This window comes from Eschrichtius robustus, chromosome 1, assembly GCF_028021215.1.
Source record: "Eschrichtius robustus isolate mEscRob2 chromosome 1, mEscRob2.pri, whole genome shotgun sequence".
Classification (NCBI taxonomy): Eukaryota; Metazoa; Chordata; class Mammalia; order Artiodactyla; family Eschrichtiidae; genus Eschrichtius; species Eschrichtius robustus.
In genome coordinates, this window is record NC_090824.1 from 92,884,041 (window position 1) to 92,910,867 (window position 26,827).

The window sequence follows — 26,827 nt, forward strand, 5'->3', positions numbered from 1 at the left end:
ACAACATTATTATCAAATTGGCTCTGATAAAAAATAAACATAAAATTTAAAAAACAAACAAGAAGTAAGGAGATATAAGCGGTTGGGGGTTTGCCTTGGCACATTCCCCTCTAATTTACAGCCTACTGAACCGATTTCCAGGAAGGCTCTGTTGCCCAACTACCCTGAGATTTAAATGCAGAAATTTTGCCACCTTGTGGCCCTTTCCCACAAGAGCGGCTTTAAGCCACAGCTAACGGTCACTTACTATTCACAAGGACTCAGGGCTGTAAAGGACCCCTGCCCTCCAAAAAATGTTCCGAGGTAGGGAATGGCCAAAAAAACTCAAAAGAGAGCAAAGATTTCGAGGAGATCGTATGAGAGGCAAGTTTTACACACACTTTTTTTTTTTTTTAAAAAAAGAAAATGGATAAAAGGTCAACATCAGGAATTAGTACACTCATGCAAATCTAATCTACGAAAAGGTTTCGACACACACCAGTCGAACGACCGTCAGCAAAATGCCTACGAACAATAAATGCTGAAGAGGTTTTAGAGAACTGTGTACCCTCTAGCTGCCGGTGAGATGTAAAGTGGCAAGAGCCAATAATGAGAACAGAAAGGAACTGCGTTTCAAAGTAAAGACTGAGGGACCATTCAATCCAGCAGGCCCACCGCTGGGCCTTTCACCTGAGAAGACCAGAGTCGAGAAGACACAGGCTGGCAAAGGTGCACTGACGCAGTATTCACAAAAGCCAAGACGTGGAAGCAACCAAAATGTCCATCAACAGAGGAACGGACAAAGAAGAAGTGGTCCATGTACACAGTGGAATATTAGCCGTGGAAAACAATGACACACTGCTCTTTGCAGCACCATAGATGATCCTGGAGATTATCCCGGAACATTGAGGTCAGTCGGAACGCAAAAGACAAATATCTTTTGATGTCATTTGTAGGTGTTATCTAACAACTGACACAAATGAACTTATTTCCACAGAGAAAGACACTCACAGACTTAGAAAACAACTATGGTTATCTAAAAGGAAAGGTGGGCGCAATGGACAAATTAAGATTAGGGTTGCCATACGTATACCAATACATATTAAATACATATATCAAAAAGACCGACCACATACCAAGGGAGGTCTACTGAACACTGTGTATTAATTTACATGGGAAGATGATCTGTACATGAATAGAGACAGACGATGTACAAATGAACCAGTCTGTGTACATCTAGAACAAATAATATTCTAATCATGAACCTGATTAAGAAAATTATAACAATGAAGATGATGTACTGAGACATAAACTTCGGGGTGTTTTTCCTGGCACATTCCATTCTAATTGACAACCTAGGAACACGACTTCCAGGAAAGCTCTGCTGCCCCAGTGACCAGATTTAGGAATGGAGAGACGCTGCCGCCGTATGGCCGATTCCCACAACAGCAGCTTTCAACCCAGCGCTAATGGTCACTAAATATTAACAACACTTGCAAGCCTGAACGTGACACACGCCCTCAAAAAAAATCCTGGGGTCGAAAATCGACCGAAAAATACAAAAGAGGGCAAGGTTTCAAGAAGACAATTTCAAGAGGTATATTTTACAAGCACTTTATTTTTCTTTGTAACAACAACAACAGCAAAAAGGCGTGGAAAAATGCTCATCGTTAGCTCATCATAAAAGACATGCAAATCCAATCTACAAAAACGTATCAGCTCACACCGGTCAGAATGACCATCAGCAAAATTCTGCAAACAGTAAATGCTGAAGGGGCTGTGGAGAAATGCGTACCCTCATCTCTAAGTGAGACTAAACTGGTAAGAGACACTAATGAAAACGGAATGGAGGTGCCTTTAACAGATCCACATTGAGGTACCATAGGCTTCAGCAGGCACACTCCTGGGCCTATGACCTAAGAAGACAGAATCAGACAGACACAGGCAGGCAAAACTGCAGTGCAGCAGTATTACAATAGCCAAGACACGGAAACAACCAAAAAGTCCATCAAAAGATGAATGGAAAAGAAGAACTGGTACACGTACAGGTGGAATATTAGCCAAGGAAAAAAATGAAACAATGCCGTTTGCAGCACCATAGATGAGTCTAGAGGTAATCACAACTTGAAGTAAGGCAGAAAGCGAAGGACACATATCCTATGATATCACTTAATGGGGTTACCTAAAAATGGATACCAATGAAGATTGTTCACAGAGAAAGGCAATCAAAGATTCGATCAACAAACGTATGGTTAGCCAAATGGAAAGGCGTGAGGATGGAATAAATTAGGATACTGCGGTAAACAGGGATATACCAACACATGTGAAATATACAAGCACCAAAGACCTACGGAATACCAAGAGAAGACGGCTCAACAGCGTGTCATAACCCACATGGGAAATGGATCCGAAGATGAACAGATATATGTATATGTGTAAAAGAACCCCATCTTACACACTTAGAACAAACAAAACATTGTGATCAAATTTGCTGTGATAACAAATAAAAATTAAATTAAGAAAACCAACAAGAAGGAATGAGACATAAACGTATGGGGGTTTTCCCTGGCACATTCCATTCTAATTTACAAGTTGGAACATTACACCCAGGAAGGCTCTTTGGCCCTAGTTAACCAGTTCTGGGGATGGAGAAATGCCGCAGCCTTGTGACCGTCTCCTGCAAAAGCAGCTTTAAACACCGTGCTAAGGGTCACTTGATATTCACAAGAACTGCAGCTCAGTAAACGACACCTGCCCTCAAAAAAATATCCTGGATTCGAATATCGACGAAAAAATTCAAAAGACGGCAACCTTTCAAGAAGACAATTTCAAGAGGCATATTTAACTCACATTTTTTCTGTTCTTTCTTCTTTATTTTTGTTTAACCAAAAAGGCCCTGGAAAAAGCTCAACATCAGGAATTAATAAAGACATGCAAATGCAATCTACAAAAACTTTTACCTGACAACAGTCAGAATGATTATCAGCAAAAAATCTCTAAACAGTAAATGGTCAAGGGGTTTGAGAGACCTGTGTACCCTCTAGCTGCTGGTGGGGTGTCAAAAGGTAACAGCCAGTAATGAGAACAGAAAGGAGGCGCGTTTAAAGGTAAAAATTGGGCTACCATATGATCTGGTAGGCCCACTACTGGGCCTATCACCCGAGAAGACCAGAATCAAACAGACACAGGCCGACAATCCTACACTGCAGCACTATGTACCCTAGGCAAGACTTGGAACAACCAAAATGTCCATCAACAGATGAATGCACAAAGAAGAAGTGGTCCACGTACACAATGGAATATTACTCCGATAAAAAATATAAACTAAATACAAAAAACAAACATAAGTAAGGAGACATAAGCTTTGGGGGTTTATCCGGGCACATTCCACTCGAATGTACAACCAAGGAACACTACTTCCAGGAAGGTACGGTTTCCCTAGTAACCAGAGTGGGGAATGTAGAAATGCTGCGGCCCTGTGGCCGTTTGCCGCAACAGCAGTTTCAAAGCCTGTGCTAAAGGACACTTCATATTCACAAGGACTGCAGGGCTATACGTGACACCTGCCAACAAAATGTGCTGAGGGAGGTAATGGCCAAAAAAGTTCAAAATATGGCACATACTTCAAGAAACCATTTGAATAGGTAAGCTGTACTCACTCTTTAAAAAGCAAAAAAAAAAAAAAAATACATGGCTATAAGCTCCATATAAGGAATTACAAGACATATGCAAATCCAGCCACAAAAAGGTATCAGCTCACACCGGTCAGAATGACCATCAGCAAAAAAATACAAACAAAAATGATGAAGTGGTTGTGAAGAAATGTATACGCTCAGCTTTAAGTGGCTTGTTAACTGGTAAGTGCCCCTAATGAAAACAGAACGGAGCTGCCTTTTAACGGTAAACATCGAGATACCATATGAACCCGAAGGCACACTCCTAGGCCTGTACCCTCGGAAGACAGAAATGGAAATACACAGGGCGGCAAAACTGCACTGCAAAAGTTTTACCATAGCCACGACATGGAAACAACCAAAAAGTTCATCAAGAGACAAATGAAAAAAGAGGAACTGGTACATGTACAGATGCAATATTAGCCATGGAATAAAAATGAAACAACACAGTTTGCAGGAGCAAAGAAGACTCTGGAGGTAATCACACAAGTTGAAGTAATTCAGAGGGCAAAAGGCACATATCCTGTGGTATCAATTATAGGTGTTACCTAAAAATTGATACCAATGAAGATATTCAACAGAGAAAATCAATCAAAGATTTATTAAAGAAACTTATGGTTAACCAGTTGGAAAGTTTTGAAGATTGGATATATTAGCATATTGGGGTTAACAGAGATATACAAACACATGTGAAATATATAATCGCCAAAGACCTACGGAATTCCAAGAGAAGACTACTCAATACTGTGTCATAACCTACCTGGCAAATGGATTCCAAGATGAATACATATATGTATAGGTGTAAAACAAACACATCTTGAACACCTGGAGCAAAAAAAAAAAAACAATATAAACAAATTTGCTGTGATAGAAAAAAATTCACTTAAAGAAATGAACAAGAAGTAATGAGGCATAAAATTATGGTAGTTCTTCCTGGCTCATTCCATTCTAAGTTACAATCTTGGAACATGGCTTCCTGAAAGGCTTTGTTGCCCTTGTAACCACATTAAAGAATGGAGAAATCCTGCAGCATTTTGACCTTCCTGAAACAACAGTTTTAAACCCACTGCTAACGGTCAGTTAAAATTCACCTGAATTACAGGCCTGGAAATTACACCTGCACTCAAAAATAATTCTGGGGTCTAAAAGTGACCAAAAAATTTTAAACGGCCGAACTTTCAAGAAGACAATTTCAAGAGGCATATTTTACATACATTTTCTTTTCTTTCTCTTTTTTTTTTCTTTAACCAAAAAAAGGGCATGGAAAAATTCTCAACATCAGAAATTAATAAAAACATGCAAATCCAATCTATAAAAACGTTCATCTCACAACTCTCAGAATGATCATCAGCAAAACAGTCCTCAAACAGTACACGCTGAAGGGGTTTTAGAGAACTGTGGACCCTCTAGATGCTGGTGGGATGTAAACTGGTAACAACTAGTAGTGAGAACAGAATGAACATTCATTTCCAGGTAAAAATTGAGCTACTATATGATCTGGTAGGCCCACCTCTGGGCCTGTCACCTGAGAAGACTAGAATCAAAAAGACACAGGCTGACAATCTTACACTGCAGTAATATTTACCACAGCCAAGACTTGGAAGCAACAAAAATGTCCATCAAGAGATGAATGCACCAAGAAGAACTGGTCCATGTACACAATGGAATATTAGCCATGGAAAAGCATGACACAGCGCTGTTTGCACGACCTTAGAAGGACCTAGATATAATCACAGAAATTGAAGTAAGAAAGAAACCGAAAGAAAGATATCCTATGATATCACTTACAGGTGTGACCTAAAAAATGATACCCATGAACTTATTTCCAAGAAAAGGACACTCATGGATTAAGAAATCAAAATTATGTTTAACCAAATGGAAAGGTGGGAGGAATGGGTACATTAGGGTATGGGGGTGACAGACCTAAACTAATATATATGAAACATATAATCACCAAAGGCCTATGGAATACCAGGAGAGGTCCACTCAACACTCTGTAATAACGTCCATGGGAAAGGATCCGAAGATGAATACATAGATACATAGATATAATGAACCAGATTCTGTACACCCACAAAAAACACATTTTATCAAATTTGCTCTGATAAAAAATAAAAATTAAATTTAAAAAGCAAGAAATAAGGAGATATAAGGTGTTGGGGGTTTGACTTGGCACATTCCACTCTAATTTCCAGGCTACTGACACAATTTCCAGGAAGGCTCTGTTGCCCATGTACCCAGAGTTTTAAGTGTAGAAATCCTCCCACCTTGTGGCCGTTTCCCGCAAGAGCGTCTTTAAACCCACAGCTAACGGTTACTTAATATTCACAAGGACTCAGGGCTGTAAAGGACAGTTGCCCTCAAAAAATGTCCGGAGGGAGGGAATGGACAAAAAAACTGAAAACTGTGCAAATTTTTCAACAAAATCGTATGAAAAATTAAGTTTTACTCACTATTTTAAAATTAAAAAAAGGAAAATGTCTAAAAGCTCAATATCAGGAATTATTAGACTCATGCAAATCTAATCTACAAAAAGGTTTCAACGCACACCAGTCGAATGATCATCAGCAACAAGTCTACAAAAAATATGCTGAAGAGGTTTTAGAGAACTGTGTACCCTCTAGCTGCTGTTGAGATGTAAAGTGGTAATAGCCAATAATGAGAACAGAAAGGAACTGCATTTCCAAGTAAAGACTGAGGTACCATTCAATCCAGCAGGCCCACCGCTGGGCCTATCACCTGAGAAGACCAGAGTTGAGAAGACACAGGCTGGCAAAACTGCACTACAGCCATATTCACAACAGCCAAGAAATGGAAGCAACCAAAATGTCCCTCAACAGATGAATGGACAAGAAGTGATACATGTACACAATGGAATATTAACCATTGAAAACAGTGAAACACTGCTCTTTGCAGCACCATAAATGGGCCTAGAGATAATCCCAGAACATGAGGTAAGTTGGAAAGCAAAAGACACATATCTTATCATATCACTTCTAGATGTTATCTAACAACTGACACAAATGAACTTATTTCCACAGAGAAGACACTCACAGACTTAGAAAACAAACTCTGGTTATCTAAAAGGAAAGGTGGGAGGAATGGATAAATTAAGATTAGGGTTACCATACCTATACCAATACATATTAAATACATATATCAAAAAGACCGACCATATACCAAAGCAGGGCTACTGAACACTCTGTATTAATTTACATGAGAAGAGATTTTTTACATGAATAGATATATATATAATGTACAAATGAACCAGAGTTTGTACACTTAAAACAAATAATATTCTAATCATTACCCTGATTAGAAAAAATACATTAAAACAATGAACAAGAAGTACTGAGACATAAACTTATGGGGTTTGTTCCTGACACATTCCATTCTAATTTACAACCTGGAAACATGACTTCCAGGAAAGATCTACTGCCCTAGTAACCAGATTTGGGAATGGAGAAACGCTGCCACCTTGTGGCCGTTTCCCACAACAGCCGCTTTAAACCCAGTGCTAATGGTCACTTAATATTAACAATAATTGCAGGCCCCTAAATGACTCCTGCCTCAAAAAAAATCCAGAGGTCGAAAATCAACCAAAAAATTCAAAAGAGGGAAACCTTTCAGAATTCAGAACAATGATACTGACAATGATCCAGGGCCTTGGGAAAAGAATGAGGGCAAAGATTGAAAAGATTCAAGAAATGTTTAACAAACACCTAGAAGAATTAAAAAAGAAACACCTAGAAGATTTAAAGAACAAACAGAGATGAAAAATACAATAACTGAAATGATATATACACTAGATGGAATCAATAGCAGAATAACTGAGGCAGAAGAACGGATAAGTGACCTGGAGACAGAATGGTGGAATTCACTTCCATGGAACGGAAAAAAGAAAATAGAATGAAAAGAAATGAAGGCAGCCTAAGAGAACTCTGGGACTACATTAAACGCAAAAACATTCACATTATAGGGGTCCCAGAAAGAAAAGAGAGAGAGAAAGGACCCGAGAAAATATTTGAAGAGATTATTTTCAAAAACTTCCCTAACATGGGAAAGGAAATAGTCACCGAAGTCGAGGAAGTGCAGAGAGTCCTAGGCAGGATAAACCCAAGGAGAAACATGACGAGACACATAATAATCAAATTGACAAAAATTAAAGACAATGAAAAATTATTGAAAGCAACAAGGGAAAAACGACAAATAAAAGACAAGGGAACAGCTGATTTCTCAGCAGAAACTCTACAGGCCAGAAGGGACTGGCACGATATACTTAAAGTGATGAAAGGGAAGAACCTACACCAAGAGTACTCTACCCAGCAAGGATCTCATTCAGATTTGACAGAGAAATCAAAAGCTTTACAGACAAGCAAAAGTTTAGAGAGCTCAGCACCACCAAACCAGCTCTACAACGAATGCTAAAAGAACTTCTCTAAGTGGGAAACACAAGAGAGGAAAAGGACCTACAAAAACAAACCCATAACAATTAAGAAAATGGTAATAGGAACATATATATCAATATTACCTTAAACGTGAATGGATTACATGCTCCAACCAAAAGATACAGGGTTGCTGAATGGATACAAAAACAAGACCCATATATATGTTGTCTACAAGACACCCACTTCAGATGTAGGGACACATACAGACTGAAAGTGAGGGGATGGAAAAAGATATTCCATGCAGATGGAAATCAAAAGAAAGCTGGTGTAGCAATACTCATCAGATTTTAACCCCTGGTGGAGCAGTGGTTAAGAATCTGCCTGCCAATGCAGGAGACACAGGTTTGAGTCCTGGACCGGGAAGATCCCACATGACGTGGAGCAACTAAGCCCATATGCCACAACTACGGAGCCGGTGTGCCACAACTACAGAAGCCCGTGAGCCTACAGCCCGTGCTCTGCAACAAGAGAAGCCATCACAATAAACATGCGCACCACAATGAAGAGTAACCCACACTCTCCACAAATAGAGAAGGCCCACGCACACCAACGAAGACCCAATGCAGCCAAAAATAAATAAAATAAATAAATTATTTTTAAAAAATAGACTTAGATTTAAATAGATTTTAATAGATTTAAATAGACTTTAAAATAAAGAATGTTACAATAGACAAGGAAGGACACTAAATAATGATCAAGGAATCAATCCAAGAAGAAGATATAACAATTATAAATATATATGCACCCAACATAGGAACACCTCAATACATAAGGCAACTGATAACATTTATAAATGAAGAAATCGACAGTAACACAATAATAGAGGGGGAATTTAACACCTCACTTACACCAATGGACAGATCATCCAAAATGAAAAATAAATAAGGAAAGAGAGGCTTTAAAAGACACAATAGATCAGATAGAGTTAATTGATTTTTATAGGACATTCCATCCAAAAACAGCAGATTACACTTTCTTCTCAAGTGTGCACAGAACATTCTCCAGTATAGATCAAATCTTAGCTCACAAATCAAGCCTCAGTAAATTTAAGAAAATTGAAATCATATCAAGCATCTTTTCTGACCACAACGCTAGGAGATCAGAAATTAATTACAGGGAAAAAAACGTAAAAAACACAAACACATGGAGGCTAAACACTACACTACTAAATAACCAAGAGATAACTGAAGAAATCAAAGAGGAAATCAAAAAATACCTAGAGACAAATTACAATGAAAACACGACGATCCAAAACCTATGGGATGCAGCAAAAGCAGTTCTAAGAGGGAAGTTTATAGCTCTGCAAGCCTACTTCAAGAAAAAAGAAAAATCTCAAATAAACAATCTAACCTAACACCTAAAGGAACTAGAGAAAAAAGAACAAAAAACCCCCCAACGTTAGCAAAAGGAAAGAAATCAGAAAAATCAGAGCAGAAATAAATGAAATAGAAACAAAGAAAACAATAGCAAAGGTCAATAAAACTAAAAGCTGCTTCTTTGAGAAGATAAACAATATTGATAAACCATTAGCCAGACTCATCAAGAAAAAGAGGGAGAGGACTCAAATCAATAAAGTTAAAAATGAAAAAGGAGAAGTTACAACAAACACTGCAGAAATACAAAGCATCCTAAGTGACTACTACAAGCAACACTATGCCAATGAAATGGATAACCTGGAAGAAATGAACAAATTCCTAGAAAAGTATAACCTTCCAAGACTGAACCAGAAAGAAATAGAAAATATGAACAGACCAATCACAAGTAATGAAATGGAAACTGTGATTAAAAATATTCCAACAAACAAAAGTCCTGGACCAGATGGCTTCACAGGCGAATTCTATCAAACATTTAGAGAAGAGCTAACACCCATCCTTCTCAAACTCTTCCAAAAAATTGCAGAAGAGTGACCACTCCCAAACTCATTCTATGAGGCCACCATCACCCTGATACCAAAACCAGACAAAGATACTACAAAAAAAGAAAATTACACACCAATATCACTGATGAATATAGATGCAAAAATCCTCAACAAAATACGAGCAAACAGAATCCAACAACACATTAAAAGGATCATACACCATGATCAAGTGGGATTTATCCCTGGGATGCAAGGATTCTTCAATATATGCAAATCAATCAATGTGATACACCATATTAACAAATTGAAGAATAAAAACCATATGATCATCTCAATAGATGCAGAAAAATCTTTTGACAGAATTCAACACCATTTATGATAAAAACTCTCCAGAAAGTAGGCATAGAGGGAACCTACCTCAACATAATAAAGGCCATATATGACAAACCCACAGCAAACATCATTCTCAATGGTGAAAAACTGAAAGCATTTCCTCTAAGATCAGGAACAAGAGAAGGATGCCCACTCTTACCTCTATTATTCAAGATAGTTTTGGAAGTTCTAGCTGCAGCAATCAGAGAATAAAAAGAAATAAAAGGAATATATATTGGAAAAGAAGAAGTAAAACTATCACTGTTTGCAGATGACATGATACTATACATAGAGAATCCTAAGGATGCTACCAGAAAACTACTAGAGCTAATCAATGAATTTGGTAAAGTTGCAGGATACAAAATCAATGCACAGAAATCTATTGCATTCCTATATACTAATGATGAAAAATCTGAAAGAGAAATTAAGGAAACACTCCCATTTACCACTGCAACAAAAAGAATAAAATACCTTGGAATAAACCTACCTAGGGAGACAAAAGACCTGTATGCAGAAAACTATAAGACACTGATGAAAGAAATTTAAAATGATACCAACAGGTGGAGAGATATACCATGTACTTGGATTGGAAGAATAAATATTGTGAAAATGACTGTATTACCCAAAGCAATCTACAGATTCAGTGTAGATTCCCTATCAAATTACCAATGGCATTTTTTACAGAACTAGAACAAAAAATCTTAAAATTTGTATGGAGACACAAAAGACCCTGAATAGCCAAAGCAGTCTTGAGGGAAAAAAGCGGAGCTGGAGGAATCACACTCCCTGACTTCAGAGTATACTACAAAGCTACAGTAATCAAGGCAATATGGTACTGGCACAAAAACAGAAGCATAGATCAATGGAACAAGATAGAAAGCCCAGAGATAAACCCATGCACCTATGGTCAGCTAATCTATGACAAAAGAGGCAAGGATATACAATGGAGAAAAGACAGTCTCTTCAATAAGTGGTGCTGGTAAAACTGGACAGCTACATGTAAAAGAATGAAATTAGAACAATCCCTAACACCATACACAAAAATAAACTCAAAATGGATTAGAGACCTAAATGTAACACTGAACACAATAAAACTGTTAGAGGAAAACATAGGAAGAAAAATCTTTGACATAAATCACAGCAAGATATTTTTTGATCCACCTCATAGAGTAATGGAAATAAAAACAAAAATAAACAAATGGGACCTAATGAAACGTTAAAGCTTTTGCACAGCAAAGGAGAAGATAAACAAGACGAAAAGGCAACCCTCAGAATGGGAGAAAATATTTGCAAATGAATCAACGGACAAAGGATTAATCTCCAAAATATATAAACAGCTGATGCAGCTCAATATTAAAAAAACAAAAACCCCATCCAAAAATGGGCAGAAGACCTTAACAGACGTTTCTCCAAAGAAGACATACAGATGGCCACGAAGCACATGGAAAGCTGCTCAACGTCACTAATTCTTTGAGAAATGCAAATCAAAACTACAATGAGGTATCACCTCACACCATTTAGAATGTGCATCATCAGAAAATCTACAAACAACAAATGCTGGAGAGAGTGTGGAGAAAAGGGAACTCCCTTGCACTTTTGGTGGGAATGTAAATTGATACAGTCACTATGGAGAACAGTATGGAGGTTCCTTAAAAACTAAAAATAGAATTACCATAAGACCCAGCAATCCCACATATACCCAGAGAAGAGCATAATTCAAAAAGACACATTCACCACAATGTTCACTGCAGCACTATTCACAACAGCCAGGTCATGGAAGCAAGCTAAATGCCCATCGACAGACGAATGGATAAAGAAGTTGTGGTACATATATACAAATGGAATATTACTCAGCCAGCAAAAGGAGAAAAATTGGGTCATTTCTAGAGATGTGTATGTATCTAGAAACTGTCATACAGAGTGAAGTAATTCAGGAAGAGAAAAACAAATATCGTATATTAACGCATATATGTGGAACCGAGAAAAATGGTATAGATGAAGCGGTTTGCAAGGCAGAAATAGAGACACAGATGTAGAGAACAAACGTATGGACACCAAGGGGGGAAAGTGGCTGGCGGTGTGGGATGAATTGGGAGACTGGGATTGACATGTATACGCTAATATGTATAAAATAGATAACTAATAAGAACCTGCTGTATAAAAAAGTAAATAAAATTCAAAAATTAAAAAACAATAAAACAGAAAGAAAAAGTTCTTCCCTTCCCATAGACGTATTTATATGAATGAATTATTTCTATGCTTATATCTATAAATACAAAAAAAGGAATAAAACTACCTTGAACCAAAAAAAAAAAGGAAAAAATATAAACAGAACCCACCAGTTATAAAGATGAAAACCCTAGCAGGACACTTGCTCCAGTGGTAAACAATTCTGAAGTTGGTCAGAGGTGGGGAATTGTCTCCCATGCAGCCAGCAGCCCCCCTGCAAGGAGCGTCCTCATTGCAAAGCTGGTGCACGGTGTCAAGGCGTCTCTGAGTAAACGTGAGCTGAGCCCCAGGCCAGCTGCTGCTGAACTTTTCCCACCCTTCCCAGGTAAAACACCTGAATAGGTGCAAAGACTTTAAAGCCTAGAGGAAGGGGCTTGGAGCCACACCAGCGACAGCACGCAAGCCGAGTTGGTGCCTGCAGGCCAGCCAGGATGGTCGTGGCCCCGGGCGCTCCTCTGGAAGCTTTCCATTTCCCTACCGGAGTTACCCCTCCTGTCTCGGCCCCCACTGCTTTTTTTCTTGTTTCCTTACCTCTGCCCAGGGAGAAATTCCAATGGCAGGTATGGGTGACACATCGTCTTCTTTAGCAGTTGGCAGCCCGGCAAGTCCTGCAGAAAGTCCAGCAGAGCCCCATTCACACCAGGCCACCCACAAAGCCGAGGCCCCTCACTCCCTCCTACCAGCCCAGCCCCGAGACTGCTGACGGGGCAGAGAATATGGCGTCAGGCACAGCTGCAGGCACTCTTGCTGCCTGGAGGGGTACACCTGGGGAGGGCTGGCCGGCCGAGTCAGGCTGCGCAGGTCAGCCAATCCTTGCCCACCAGGGGCTCAGAGTTGCAGAAAATGGGCCCTGCTGCACTGGCCAGGTCCAAGGAAGAGGTGTGGTGTCCTGAGGGTCAGGATAGACAAGGGGCTGCAGCTCTGGCTTGCTTTCTAATCATTTTACCTGGTCCATGGGTGGGAGACAACTTCAGAAAGACCCTCTCCTAATGAGAAGAAGCCAGGAGTCAGGGAGAGGAGGGGTGGTGGGTGGAGACAGAAACCTGGTGCCCTGGCTGCAGTGGAAGCCTCTGGAAGTCCAGGCAGAGTGAGGCCGCACAGAGTGAAGCCCAGGGTCACAGACCTGTCGGAGCTGCTGTTTGTTAGTTCAAGTCCTGCTCTGAGGTGCTCTGTGTCAGCTCTGACCAACAGGTGAGCTGGGAGTGCTCTGCAATGAGGGCTATGTGCACGGTTCCTGTGGGCCCAGCCTGCAGGGTACCTGTGCATGTGAGCTATGTATCCTGGGAGGGCCCTGCCCATGAGAGCCCCGTGGGCTGCTGGGTGCCAGCCCAGGTGAGCTCCATATCCTGGGAGGGGCCTGACCACGAGAGCCCCGTGGGCTGCTGGGTGCCAGCCCAGGTGAGCTCCATATCCTGGGAAGGGCCTGACCACGAGAGCCCCGTGGGCTGCTGGGTACCTGTACAGGTGAGCTCCATATCCTGGGGCGGCCTGACCATGAGAGCCCCGTGGGCTGCTGGGTACCTGGTAAAGGACGTCAGGACAGTCAGTGCAGCCACCGAGGATATACATCCAGTAGTTCCTAATTCCTACACCCTGCTCGTCATTCTACTCTCCACCAGCACCTGGTATTCTGTATTAGACTTAAAAGATGCCTTCTTCTGTATTCCATTAGTCCCAGAGTCACAAGGAAGGTTAGCTTTTGACTGGCAGGACTCAACATACAACAAAAAGAATACTGCTGGGCTGTCCTACCTCAAGGGTTCAAAAATTCCCCCACCATCTTCGGGGAAACTTTAGCTAAAGACCTAAAAGATCTACCTCTGGAGAAGTGAACCCTCCTTCAATAGGCAGACGACATTCTGATCACCAGCCCTACTAAGGAGGTCTCTGAACTACCCAGGCAATAAAGGATAGAAGGTGTCCAAGAAAAAGGCTCAAATATCACAGACTAAGGTGACCTGCCTGGGCTTCATTCTCACAGAAGGTCGGAGAAGCCCATCCCAGGAAAGGGAAGAAGCCATTTGCAGCCTTACCATTCCTAAAACAAGAAGACAGCTTAAGCGTTCCTGGGGAGGCTGGGGTTTGCTGCATCTGCATCCCTAACTACAGTCTAATAGCTGGGCCTCTATATGAAACAGTGAAAGGAAAAGATGATGACCTTTTTGAATAGAATCCAGAAGCGGCCTTTCAAGAATTGAAAGAGCAGTTAATTCAGGCCCTTGCCCTGGACCTTCTAAATTTAGCTAAACCCTTTGACCTTTACCTTCCCGGTAGAAGGTGAATCGCCCTTGGAGTATTAGTGCAAAAACTGGGACCACTTGAAATGGAACAACTCAAGAATGCCCTCCAGGTAGGAGAAACTATGGTCACCAAGGGCTGGGCCTGCCACCCCATCCAGCCAGGATACTGGGGGTTTCTAAAAACCTGTAAATCAGCAGCCCACAAGGCCAGCTGCCTCCTAAGGGAAAAGAACCCCACTTGGTGATCCTAACCACCCACCTTGCCCTGAAGTTGCAGGGATCGCTCCGTGGGCACACTGACCTCGAGTGAGGAGGCCCTCAAGCTCCAACCTCCTGTGAGACAACCTGGGGCAACGGGCGCCATGACGACTCGTGTGACCATCACTTGACCTGGAGCTTCTCTTCCAGAAAGCAACAAGAGTGGGCCCCAAAAGAGCAGACTACTGGTGGTAGGAATTACTGCACCCAGAGGGGAGCTAATAAGCTTGGCGGGGGAAGCGTATATAACGCTGTCACCATAGAAAAGCCAACATGCACGGCAGTGACGGCGGCCAATGAGACCGGCTGGACTCCTAGCTACTTCCAAAGTCCGTTGACTCAGTGGCCGTCGTGGTCCTGGATCACCACCGTCCCTGGACTGTCTGGGAGTTGACCAGGCAGGGCTCTGACACCTGGTGCTGTTTTTAAGTTAATTCAGTGGCTTAATTGAAGAAAGCGCAGACTACTAGTCAGAGCATCTAGGCTGGCAGAAACCGTCAGCCTAAGGTGGCCGAACAAATGTGGGGCGGGGGTAAAACCGGCCACCCTAGCGTCTCTGGACATCTCTTTCCTGGACCCTTAAAAGTCATTAGAATCTATAAAACTTCCAATGCTGGTGCTCAGGCGGACGAGCAGTGAGGGAGGAGCCCTGGGGACAATCAAACTCACCTGGAGGCTGACGGGGAGAAGTCCTGCCCCTCCCCCCATGTATGAGCACACCCAAATCGGCATGAAGCAGTCACAGAAGAGGGGTCTGCACCCTCAGCCCCCCAAGAGTGAGGAACAAAAAAAGGCAGAGGAGGGCTTTGTCATCGGCAAAGCCCATTAAAAATTCCTGGGAGATAAAAATAGAATCTGGGCAATAAAATAAAGTCTAACCTTTTTTTCCTTTGTGCTTTGTCTAATTTCACTTGCTCGTAGTGTTCCGCAGGCAGAGGCCTCACAGTCGGCACTTCAGACCCGATTTCCTAGTGCAAAATGACTGGACCGACACCTCAGCTCGCGGGGCTCTGTGCAGACACCGCGACACAGAGCCTGAGCTCCACCCAACCCAGCCCTGGAGAGCTCCGCCCCTTGCCTCCCGCTGACGCTGACGGGATCCCTACACAGCAGCCCGGCCCACAGCCTGCGGGGGAGAGCACGCTCTCAGCTCTCCATTCTCTGATCAAATTATAAAGTTTTCCTTTGCTTCTGAACCAAACTCAGTCTCGTTCTGTTGGCTCCAGTGACACTGGGCAGGGGGACCCTTGTTGGGGCCCACTCTGGAGGATCAGTAACAGAATTTGAGAACATTGTAACTTCAATGAACAGATGTGTGAGCCAAACTGTAATTAACATAGAGCAGTGTATAAGGCTCGTGTAAAATAAGATGTTTCTAACACTTCCATTTGATATTTCCATCACCTTATTATAAGCAAGTTCAGTGGAGGGATTTGTCTTATTTTTCAGGTCAACATTAGAGAAATGAAGGGATTTCTTTCCAAGGATGTACATCTAATAATCTTGGCTGAAGCTTCAATCTTGTTTGAATGCTTTTCCATTGAAAACAATACCTCTCAGCTCGCCAATTTCTGAGAAGTATAAAATCTTATAACTTATTATTACCAAGGGGGAAACACGGAAGGAGGGATAAATTAAGAGTTTGGGATTAACACATACACACTGCTATGTATAAAATAGATCATCAACAAGGAACTACTGTATACCAAAGGGAACTACACTCAATATTTTGTAATAACATATAAGGGGAAATAATGTGAAAAAGAACAGATATCTATATCTACCTCATCTATCAACGACAGATAAAATGTAACTTAAAGGAGAGCGATGGTGAGTGCTTCTGACCCTGAAGACTTCAATCATCTAAACCTCGGACTATGCCTACTGCCCAAGGCCCTTAATAAACACACATGTACCCGTAGCTTAAAAATTTCCCAGTTTGGGCTTTGGGGAGACACTGATTTGGAAAAATCCCTGGTATTCTCCTTACATGCAGGGGACTCTTCCTACAGCTAAAATATGACTGAGACACCCAAAAAATGATACACAGTTTGAACGGGAAGACGTAGGAAAAGATACATCATCTCCTCATATCCTGGTAGTCAGGTTCACCCCTCCAGCCTCTATACAAACAAGCTCACCACTTGGAGAATCAGCACCTTTAACCTCCTGTATCTCACAATCTGCAATTTGTGCAGAGGGCGAACGGGAAGAGGGGGAAACAATGAGAGACTAGCTCTAGGTGTATGGACAAGCAAATGTGACTCTAATTGCCAATCAGAAGAAGAATTAACCAAAGGCTCAGCCTGCCCCCTGAAACCGGAATGGGGCCTGAAGTACTCCTGCGGCTTTGTGGCCAGTTCCAAAAAAGCAAGTTGAAAAATGGAGCTCAGGGGCACTGCAATTCACAAACCTGCAGGGTTATAAATGATAACTATCGTCCAAACATATATTGAGGTAAGGCCAGGAAGAGGATTTGAAAGCAAGGCAGAATTGCAGGAAACGCTTTTCAAGAGGTAGATTGGACTCGCCTTTAAAGCACATGAAATGCGGCACAACGTAGACAGTGATGCAGTTGGCCGAAAAGGGCGTATGCGTTTTTTCCTGAATATGTTCAGGAAAAAACGCATACGCCCTTTTGGGCCAACCAAACAAGCGGGCAATGCAAATCAGCACTACAAAGAAATCTCACTCCGCCTGGGTCAAGAGGGCCATCCTGAACAAGCGTGAAAACCAGAAATGCAGGACAAGCCATGGAGAAAAGGCAGCCTTGTTACGCTGACGGGCGGGATGTAAATGGCCACAGGGCACTCTGGAGAAGTGTATGGTGTTTCCTAAAACATCTAAAAAACACAGCTACAGAGCATAGGGCACTTCCACTCATGGGCGTATATCTTGGGAAAACCAAAAATCGACAGGACACAGGCACCCCAAAGTTTAGGGCTGCTCTGTTTAAAAGAACCTCGACTTCGGAACACCTTGAGTACCCCAGGAAAGAGAAAAATGGATAAAGAAGTTGTGGTACTTACGTACAATGCAATATCACTCAGCCATGAAATCAATGTCCTAAGCCTAGTAGCAGCATCATGAGTGCTTTTAGGTACGATGACTCTAAGTGAAATAAGATACACAGAAAAAGAAACGTAGCATAAGATATCACTTATGGAAAGAATGTAAAAATCGCTACACATGAACTGAATTATAAAAGAGAGCAGAGTCACACATTTACAAAACACACTTATGGCTGCGAAAGGGGAAAGGTGAGTTGGGGTGATGCATAAAACGAGAGCTTGAAATTAGCACAGGTACCGTTCCATGAACCAAATATGTAATAGAGAAGACCGACTCACTGCTGAATAAACTGTATTCAACACACCCTATTCACCACAAAAGGTTATATCTGACTGGACACTCTTGGGGCTGAGAGGATTGCTGAGGTTGGCTGAGCAAATGCAGACCCTTTAAAGGAATACTGCGTGGTAACCATTCCATGGGTCCCAAATGTCCAGATTCAAGGGAATCTTCCTACAGCTAAAACATGCATGGGAACCCCAGAGGATGGTACGCCGTGTGATCGGTGTGGTGGCCCCCAAGCTGTAAGCTTATTCAGCTTTCTGCTTTCCGGAGAACTGCTTGTCTCTTTCTTGGTATGCACTCCTGACGCTGCGGTATTGAGCGTAAAAAAGGAAAATGGCTTGCGGCCAGTTTCGTTCCAGGTGCCTGCTCTGGATCTAAGAGCCCCTGGTTGTTCCCCAGAAGAAGGACGTGCTGCCCTGAGGGGGAAGTCTGTATCTCCAAAGAATGGCCCATAAAGCATGCTGACGCATAGATAGTGGCGCATAGATAGTGGCGCATAGATAGTGGCGACAGAATTATGTGGAAATACAAGGTTTACTGATTTATTGTACTAAACCTATATATACACTCATGCTCTTTGAATAAACTTGCCTTGCAACCATCAGTTGTCTTGGCCCTTCTGACCCCATACTGGTGCTTTTCAGTTCCTTACCCCTCACCGCCAGGAACTTCTAGCTTTCTGCAGCCGGTCTGCGGCAAGTGGCGCCCGAACAGGGACCTGAGTGCGTGAGGCATTTCGGAAGATTTTAGGTAAGTAGAACTCTCGAGTGAGATAGTGTGGCCACAAGAAATAATTTCATTTTTAGGACGGTAACTCGAGAAAGAGTCAGAAGTAAAATAATATGGGACAAAAGGGCTCTAAGGAGCGTGATTTATTTGCTCAGGTTTTGCTTTCAATGTTAAAAGCCCGTGGAACTAAGGTAACTACCTCACAACTTCTGGAATTTTTGCAATTAGTATATGATGCTTGTCCTTGGTTCCCTGAAGGAGGATCAGTGGACTTAGCAATTTGGACTCGTGTAGGAGATGAGTTATCTAAATATCATGAAGCACATGGACCATCTTCTGTTTCAGTTTCCATTTTTAGCTTGTGGAATTTAATAAGAGATTGTTTTAATCCAATTTATGATTCAGTTCCAAAATTAACAGCTAAATCTGTAGAACATATTGCTGCAGTAGCTACTGCTCCTCCGTTGCCACCGAGGATAAAGAGTGTTAATTCACTTGATGATGATGACTTTTCTTTTGATTTAGCGGGTGAAGAAGCCAAATATGAGGCTGAAAAATATCCTGATGAAAATATTCTTCCGCGGTTACAGCAATTACATGTCTCTGTCCCTATCCCTCCTAAGCTTAGTCCTTTACAACAGGCAGTACGGGGAGCTCTTAATAGAGGGGAGGATCCTTTATTCTGCTGCCCGGTGGTGGAACGACCCAATCCTCAAAATCCACAACAAAATAATCGGGAATATCAGCCTCTCTCCTTTAAGGTTTTGAAAGATTTAAAAGCAGCCTGTGCACAATATGGGCCTATAGCCCCTTTCACTATTACTATGTTGGATACTATTGCAACAGAAGCATTGCCTCCAGCAGACTGGAAATCTATTGCTCGTGCTTGTCTCACTGGTGGCGACTATTTACTTTGGAAATCAGAATATTATGAAAAGGCTGCTGAACAAGCTGAAAGAAATACTGCACATAATGTGCTAGTAAATTATGAGATGTTGATTGGGGAAGGACAACATCAGTTATTACAGGATCAGTTAGCTTTCCCTTTTGTGGCTTATGCTCAGATCAATCATATAGCTCTACATGCATGGAAACATTTACCTGCCTCCACTAGGACTGAAGACCTTGCTAAAATAAGGCAAGGGGCAGATGAACCTTATGCTGATTTTGTGGCTAGATTATTACAGGCTGTTAATAGAATTATTTCTGATGGGCCTTCTGGAGCAATCATCGTCAAACAATTGGCTTTCGAAAATGCTAATAATATTTGTCAAGCAGCTATACGTCCATGGGAAAGGAAAGGAAATTTAGAGGATTATATTCGAGTTTGTTCTGATATTGGATCATCTTACTTACAGGGAGCAGCTATAGCTGCAGCCCTAACTAAGGCAGGATTTGGGCCAAATGCTAAAAGTAAAAACTGTTTTAAATGTGGGAAGCCAGGTCATTTTGCAAAAAATTGTACTGTTGATACTCCTAATATGCCTGTCGTAAATTCTGTGCCTCAAGGTAAATCTCCTCCTCCCACAATTTGTCCCCGATGCCAAAGAGGACGGCATTGGGCTAAAGAATGTCGATCAGTGACTCATAAAGATGGCACTCCCTTGTCGGGAAACTTCCGGAGGGGCCTGCTCCGGCCCCATCAAACAATTGGAGCAATGTCAATAATCCCCCCACAACCTGCTCCACCGCCTCCAGCTCAGACCTTTGTTCCTCAGGGAATGGAATCTCCTCCCTTCAAAGGGCCACGCCAAATAGTGCAGGACTGGACCTCTGTGCCTCCACCCAATTCTTATTAACCTTGGATATGGGACCCCAAGCCCTTCCTACGGGAACTTTTGGGCTTTTACCCCAGGGAACGGTTGGTATAATCCTTGGAAGAAGCAGTATGTCTATGAAAGCCTTAACTATTATTCCTGGGGTGATTGATGCTGATTATGAAGGGGAATTAAAGGTTATGGTTCAAACATCAAAAGGATCTTTTCTTATCACGCCCGGTATGCGAATAGCTCAGCTTCTATTAATTCCATATATACCAGAAGGAAAAATTTTACAACATAACAAAAGAGGAACTGGGGCTTTCGGTTCCTCTGATGCAGTTTACTGGATTCAACAAATTGGTAGGGAAAGACCACAATTGGTATTAAAAATAAATGGAAGGCCTTTTTCTGGGTTATTAGATACTGGTGCTGATGTTTCTGTTATTTCGTTTATACATTGGCCAAAAAATTGGCCCGTGCACCAAACCATTACACAGTTGCAAGGTATTGGCCAATCTAATTCTCCACAACAAAGTTCGCAATACCTACATTGGCAGGATGCTGAAGGTAATCAAGGAATATTCAAACCCTACGTATGGCCCGGATTGCCAGTTAACCTTTGGGGAAGAGATATATTACAACAAATGGGAATCCTATTGCTTAGTCCCAACCCTACTGTAACTAATATATTGTTAAATCAAGGGTATGATCCTAGGAATGGTTTGGGAAAAAATCAACAGGGAAATAAATTACCCTTACAGACTGATAATAAACGGGATAAAACAGGCTTGGGTTTTTTCTAGGGGCCTTGGATTCTCCTCCACCACATGCTGACCCTATAACTTGGATTTCTGATAATCCTGTCTGGGTGGACCAATGGCCCCTTTCTAAGGAGAAATTAATGGTGGCCCATAATATAATTAATGAACAGCTTGCTTTGGGCAGACTAGAAAAGTCTAATAGCCCTTGGAATACTCCTATATTTGTTATAAAGAAAAAATCGGGAAAATATCGTTTATTGCAAGATTTACGTGCTGTTAATCAAACTATGGTAATTATGGGAGCTCTGCAACCAGGTTTGCCTTCTCCTGCAGCCATACCTAAAAATTATATGATTATTATTATTGATCTTAAGGATTGCTTTTTTACTATTCCTCTATTTCCGGCTGATAAGTTGCGATTTGCTTTTAGCTTACCCTCTTTAAATTTTATAGAACCTATGCAACGTTATCAATGGAAAATGCTGCCTCAGGGTATGGCTAATAGTCCTACTTTATGTCAACAGTTTGTAGCTCAAGTTATTGCCCCTGTTCGTAAACAGTTCCCTCAGATATATTTTATTCATTATATGGATGACTTATTACTTGCTTATTCTGATAAACATATTTTACTTAAGGCTTATAATTCCCTTCAAAGTCATTTGTCACGATCAGGACTAGTCATTGCTGCTGACAAAGTACAGATGAACCCACCTTTCTCATATCTTGGTAAGTATATCACAAATTATAATATTACACCTCAGAAGATAGAGATACGGACTGACGTTCTTAAAAACTCTAAATGATTTTCAAAAGTTATTAGGAGATATTAATTGGCTGTGACCTTCTTTAAAATTAACTACGGGTCAGTTACAGCCTCTTTTTAATATCCTAAAGGGAAGTCCTGATCCTTCTTCCCCTCGTATTTTAACTTCTGAAGCTCAACAAGCACTCAAGCTTGTAAACAAAGCAATACAATCTGCTCAGCTAACTAGAATTGAGCCTTCTTTACCTATACTATTAATAATCTGTGCTACGTCACATACCCCTACCGCCTTATTATGGCAAGAAACAGGAATTCTTGAATGGATTCATATGAAAAATACGCCTAATAAAGTCATTACACCTTATTATGAGTTAATAGCAACCCTTGTTCAATTGGGTCGTAGAAGAAATATTCAGTTGGTAGGATATGAACCAAATTCTATTATTATACCTTATACTACTTATCAATATTCTTGGCTATTATTTGTCTCTGATTTTTGGGCGCTTGCTTTTGCTGGATATTCAGGAATTATTGATAATCATTATCCTTCTAATAAGCTCCTTCATTTTGCTACTCAACATCTATTTATTTTTCCTAAAACTATCTGTTCAACTCCTATTCTCAATGCCCCAAATGTTTTTACTGATGGTTCTGCCAATGGCATCGCTGTGGTTATTTCTGATGACTTACTTCATAAAGAACAAACAGATCACACCTCTGCCCAACGAGTTGAATTACATGTGATTTCCTTGGCTTTTCAAATCTTTTCACATTGTTCTTTTAATCTCTATACGGATAGCCATTATTTGGTTACTATTTTGCGTAACATAGAAACTGCTATAATTGGCAATACTGTTGATTCTCAATTGTTTCAGACTTTCTTTCAACTACAAAAGATTATTCGTCAGCATGACTTTCCTGTAGCCATATTACATATTCGAGCCCATTCAGGTCTCCCTGGCCCATTGTCTTTGGGAAATCAGTTGGCTGACGAAAATACAAAGATTATAGCCTTAAGTTTATCTCAACCTCAGGATCTTGCTACTCAGTCACATAATTTACATCATCAATCTGCTGCTATGCTTCAAAAACAATTCTCTATTTCTAGAGAAACAGCCCGATACATTGTTAAGTCCTGCTCTAAATGTTTACCCCACCTTCCTGTTCCACAATTTGGAGTCAATCCTCGGGGTTTACTCCCTCAGCATCTTTGGCAAATGGATGTTACTCATATTCCCTTTTTTGGTAAATTACAATTTGTTCATGTAACTGTTGATACTTACTCTAATTTTATATGTGCTACGCCTTTGGCTGGGGAATCTACTAAATACGTAATTACTCATTTATTTCATTGTTTTGCATCTATGGGAATTCCTAAAGCTTTAAAAACAGATAATGCTCCAGGATATACGAGTAAAGCTTTTGCCAATTTTTGGGCAACTTTCCATATTTCACATAAAACAGGCACTCCCTACAATCCTCAGGGTCAAGGTATTGTAGAACGTGCCAACCAACAATTAAAAATTACATTACAAAAAATAAAAAAGGGGCAATATGATAGATCTCCTCAGATTATGCTTAATCATGCTATATTTATTTTAAATTTTTTAACTTTAGATGCATTTAGTCACACGCCTTATGAACGATTGTTTACAGGTCTTTCTGGAACCCCTCCTGAAAAAGCGCTTGTTAAATGGAACGATCCCATGACTAACCTTTGGCATGGACCAGACCCTGTTTTAGTATGGGGCCGAGGCCATGTTTGTGTTTTCCCTAGGGAGGCAGGCTCTCCTCGGTGGCTCCCGGAGCGCTTGGTTCGACATTATCATGCCATCACCAATAAACACCCTGACTCGAAGAATGCGTCGCCTGAGGCTCTCGCAATCGACCACAGCACACCCCAACCGGTTCCCCCGGCGGACGAGAAGAATGCGGCGACGGAGTAGGAGACAACTTGTCAGGGAGGCGAGGGGAGATCGAAATCAAATTACTTGGTATCAACTGCAACGTTTAGGATTTCAAGCACGAAGGATTATGGAGGAGAGTGCTCATCCTCGCTCTCCTCTTACCTTTTTTTTAGCCATGATAGCTGTATTGGCAGCCCCACCTATAGAGGCTAAATCTTATTGGGCTTATGTACCCGATCCTCCTTTATTACAACCTGTTACATGGTCTGAAGCTGACCTTCCAATTTTCTATAATGATTCTACTTTTGGAAGAGTGCTAGGAAATTTGCCTATTACTAATACTTCTGTTAATTACTCTAATTGGTTTAATACTCCCCCTGTTTTTTTAAGTCCTATGAGTACCAATTCGGGTTGTGTTAAGGCTGTTGCTTTAGAACATGCTATTTCTTACCAAACCACTGTAAATTCTCAATTTTTTACTCATTTATGTAAAAATTATAAAGCTATGGGATCTAATATTTGTCTTCCTTGCAAACAGACTGTTTCTAGACGAGAAGATTTATCCACCTTTGTATTTTGGTATAAGGATAACGTTCCCATTCACATGAATGCTAGAGTAACTAAGCTTGCTTCTAATACTTCGTTGGATCATTCTCTATGCATATATCACTTGAGGACTGGAGATACTGGACATTATTTGTGTATTGAAACTACCATGGGTAATCAAGGGACGTTATTAGCTGGACATCAAATTACGGTCGTAAAGACTGTCACAGGACTACAATTTCCTGCTTTTATGGCTTCTGAATTCCCGCAGTCTGATTTTCCTGTTTGTAATGATACGTGGACTAAAGCCTCTGTCTGGTGTACTTTAGATTATGATAATGGCACCACACTAGTTTCTTCTGTCCCCGTTAATAATAACAGCCTTGTTTTTTACAAGCAATGGGAATTCTGGAAACTTGCCTTATCATTTTCTTATAGACCGGTGATTACTTGCGTCGCTCCTCCTTATGCTTTATTGATTGGAGATTTAATCGTAGAAAACACTATGAATCCTATAGGTTATAATATTACTTGTGTTAATTGTATCTTTAGTAGTTGTGTTTTGCCCGTTAAAGGATCTACATCTGTTATGATTATGAAGCAACCTTCTTATATAATGTTACCTGTTAATTTGTCTGAACCATGGTATCATAACACTGGCATGCAAGCCTGGCTGGAATTGACTGAAGCATTAAAACAACCAAAGAGATTTATAGGTGTTCTAATATGTGCAACCCTAGCCTTAGCAGCTTTAACTGCTACTGCGGCCACTGCTGGGATTGCTCTTTCACAAACTATTCACCAGGCTCATTATGTTAATCAGTTATCTAAAAATACTAGTGTAGCATTAGCCCTACAAAGTCATATTGATACCCAACTAAAAACGGAAGTAGATGAATTAAAAAATGTTCTAATAGGAATAGGGGATCAAGTTATGGCTTTAAAATTAAAAATGCGTTTGATTTCTCATGCCAAATATACCTGGATATGTGTAACTCAACATTTATATAATGATTCACAATGGGATTGGGAAAAAGTAAAAATGCATATATTAAGTGTATGGACTGATGGACACATTAGCCTTGATATTCAAAAGTTAAATGCCGAAATACAAGCTATTCAAGAGGCCCACCTGGACGAAGATGGACCCCAGAATTTGATTCAAGGATTATTAGATCAACTACAAGGGCTAAATCCGATACAATGGATTCATGGAGGGCTCTCAGGCCTGATATCAATTGGTGTACTACTTTTACTGGTGATCGGTTTATTACCTTGTGTTGTTAGATTTGTAATGGGGCGCTTCGTTGTCTTGCGTCAGGATGTTCATGGCTTAAAACTACATTATCAAGCTTTAAAAAATAATTAAAAAGGGGGAAATGTGGTGGCCCCCAAGCTGTAAGCTTATTCAGCTTTCTGCTTTCCGGAGAACTGCTTGTCTCTTTCTTGGTATGCACTCCTGACGCTGCGGTATTGAGCGTAAAAAAGGAAAATGGCTTGCGGCCAGTTTCGTTCCAGGTGCCTGCTCTGGATCTAAGAGCCCCTGGTTGTTCCCCAGAAGAAGGACGTGCTGCCCTGAGGGAGAAGTCTGTATCTCCAAAGAATGGCCCATAAGGCATGCTGACGCATAGATAGTGGCACATAGATAGTGGCGACAGAATTATGTGGAAATACAAGGTTTACTGATTTATTGTACTAAACCTATATATACATTCATGCTCTTTGAATAAACTTGCCTTGCAACCATCAGTTGTCTTGGCCCTTCTGACCCCATACTGGTGCTTTTCAGTTCCTTACCCCTCACCGCCAGGAACTTCTAGCTTTCTGCAGCCGGTCTGCGGCAGATCGGGATAGGTTTCTAAAACACACCTCATTTTTCGCCTCCTGGCGCTCGAGTTCGCCGTTCCAGCCGCTGTACTAACAATCTCCCCACTTGGAAGATCGGC